The 3053-nt window shown below is 37.8% G+C and overlaps 1 long non-coding RNA gene across 1 annotated transcript; it reads left to right on the top strand.

Moving 5' to 3' along the window:
* Positions 1-651: 651 nt before the first annotated feature.
* Positions 652-2118, top strand: LOC107716537 (uncharacterized). Its single transcript, XR_001637223.1, has 3 exons — positions 652-885; positions 1033-1061; positions 1726-2118. It is a non-coding gene; the product is annotated as an uncharacterized LOC107716537 (long non-coding RNA).
* The last annotated feature ends 935 nt before the right edge of the window (positions 2119-3053 follow it).

Raw genomic sequence — 3053 nt, 5'->3', positions numbered from 1 at the left:
GTGAGATTGCATTTGTAAAATAATTTTAGAGAGAGGCCCAGTATCAGATGTCACCTTTCACTGATTGAAGTGTTTAATGCTTTGAAATGGACAAAGCCTTTTTTTTTTTAATAAAGAAAGTGTTCAATGAATCAGATTTTTCATCCAGCATCAGATTTGTAGAGAACATGTGGCTTTTGCCCAATTGTGATTCTTAGCTAGGACTGCTTATTATATTTTTAACAGTGCTGTCAATCGATAAAAAAAACCTAATTCATTGCACATTCTTATTGAAATTAATCGCGATTAATCCCACCTAACATTAAAGTTTTTAAATTTAAAAATATTTCACATGCAATCTTCCAAACAGTGGGACGGCTCACTTATTGGTGTGTTAGATGACATATTAACGACATCACTGGATGTTATGTTTCAGTTTGGATATGTTGTTTCATAGGTTTGTGTTCAGAAGAAAGTTAGCTGGACTTTGAATAGAGCAGATACAATTTGTGCTGATCAGGATTGTGAAATCAATGACACATTTAACACGTCAGATTTTTCTTATACCCTTGGCAGGTGTATGATTTTCTGTCTTCATTAATTAAACCGAAATGCCACACCTTAAAGGGATGGGCCAAATCAGACTATAAATGAGCAGTCATTTACCAGCTTTGCCACAAACACATGATCCACCAAACTGCCGCCTTTAAGGAAGAAAAGATCCAAAAATCTAACTTCAAGTGCTGGGGCAGGAGGACTAACACGATAAATCTGACAGACTGTAAGAGTCCATTGGCTGAGAACTGTACTGTAGGCCGGCATACAGAACACCTCCATCTAACTGGACGTGTCTTTCAGAGTCTCTTGGGTCCTCCTGTCCCAGGGATTTCTGAGGGAAGAGCCATGGTGAGCTTAAATGAGTTTAGGATTGTATTACTTCTACATTTTAAATACCATAATAATGATTAATGCTCGTTTCTACTATGTTTGAGGTTTGCATTACTTTAAAAAATCATGCTAACAGTTGATACTGGTTTGTTTTTTCTGTTATAGATTAATAAATTGTTACTTGGATTCAGAAGGTAAGATGGTACACGATACACAGACTCCGTTCACCTTCACTGCTTTAAATTCAGGATGTTCTGTGACTTTTTTTTTAACATACTTTGTTGCACTTTCATTTGAAGCTCTTTCAAAACTCAACTTTTTGATTTGAAATGGACATATTTGTTTGGGCTTTCTTCATTTAAAGAAAAAAAAAAGCTGTAGCATGGTAGCATCTGTACCATTATTCAAGTGTGACAACGCATCTGGAGCAACATGTCTGACCAAGAAAGCATCCAAAGTCTTCACTGTTTTACAAGTAGTAAGAGTAGTGCTCTATTCAGAATTCAGCTCATTTTATTAAGTTCAGCTCAATTCAGCTCAATTCATTAAGTCAAATGTTATCAGTTGATGGTGTATTAGAGTAAAATAAATGTGGGGGGCGAAGGTAAACCACTGATAGAGGAATATATAGTATAGTTACATAAACAATTACACAATATGTTCAGCCTGATTATGTGAGTTTAAAGGAAGAAAGAACCTGATCAGCAAACGAATAGCTTAACCTGGAACTATTAGATGTACAACATGAATGTGAAATCCCATGGGCTCTGTACAGTTATTAACTGTGTTAAGTGAATGAGCTCACCTACAGTCATTGGTGTGTTTATATGTTTGTTTTCACTCTGTATATTTTGTCAGGTTGTTGGAGCCGTGGCCGTGGATAAGCCGAGATGAATATGGCAACATGGAGATTATTAATTTGTGTAATGATCCTTGTATGATCCAGCTAGCTTGTTTCTCTGAAGAAATGTTTTATCATCATAAAATAAAGGTTTATATTACCTTCCAGGACATTTATGGTGCAACAGGGAATAATACTAAGACAGTAGATAAACTCAAGAAACTGTGCCATGAACAAGATACTTTAATTAAACATAGATTATCAAGATTGAAGAATAAAGTTAACGAAAAACACTGTAGATCTAAATTTAAATATTTAAAAGGAGGCGATGATGAGACATTAAAAAACAACAGTTAAATTATCAAAAACTATATCACAACAGAAATTAAGAAAATAACAGATGAAAAAAGTAGGAACTTCATCTCTTCTCTACAAAGTTAAAATTGAATTTCCCAGTGATGAAATGACATTAGATGAGTTTGAGAACTTTGGAAAAGAACAGGCTGATAAAATGAAAATAGAACTGAACATTAGTGAGGAAAGAGTTTCACTTTTTTCTTCTAAGTGATGTGATCTTGTTAATGTCAGGGTTGGGGATGAAGGGATGAGGCGAGGACTCAATAGTGCAGCAATGGCCTTTTATTAATAAAATAAAACAAAACAAAACAAAACAAAACAAACAAACAACAAAAACTACCCCGTGGGGGAAAAACAGGCTGGCAAGGCAGGATCTGGACACGACACGACACATCCAGGGAGATATGAAGACGAACTCGCATGGGACTGTAAACACAAGTAGAATAAATGGAGAGCACATGAGGAGGGTAACGAGGGAACACATGTGAGGCAAATTAACCAATAATCAGGTAACAAGATGGGTGGGGTCAAGACAATTGACATGAGAGCACATGGCACACAGGAAACAAAGACAAAAGCCATGTGCTCACACAAAACAAAACACAAGCACATGGCCAGCAAAACAATCACAAGCCATGTGCTTGAACAAAAAGACAGAACACGCAGCTAATGAGAAAACTCATAAGCCGCGTGTTCACACAAGACAACAAGAAAAGCACGCGGCTGAACACAAACCACGTGCTACACAAAACACAACACACATGGACAGACAGAAGAGCGCACGGCCGAGCGAACTCGAGACCGTATGCTCCCACAACCATACAGAACATGGAGCGCGAGTGTCCGGACCCCGACACGAAACCGAAACTCAAGGCATGAGTGCCGGGATCTGAACACCACGCTCCAACATGAAACAGTACATGAGAGCGCACGGCTCGAGCACTCTCGAAGCCGCACGCTCACATGAAAACAATGACATGACGTGAGT

Source organism: Sinocyclocheilus rhinocerous, unplaced genomic scaffold (genome assembly GCF_001515625.1).
Source record: "Sinocyclocheilus rhinocerous isolate Xijiao unplaced genomic scaffold, SAMN03320098_v1.1 scaffold1291, whole genome shotgun sequence".
NCBI lineage: Eukaryota > Metazoa > Chordata > Actinopteri > Cypriniformes > Cyprinidae > Sinocyclocheilus > Sinocyclocheilus rhinocerous.
The sequence above is the reverse complement of the archived record's forward strand: the minus strand, read 5'-3'. Positions and strand labels throughout refer to the sequence as shown.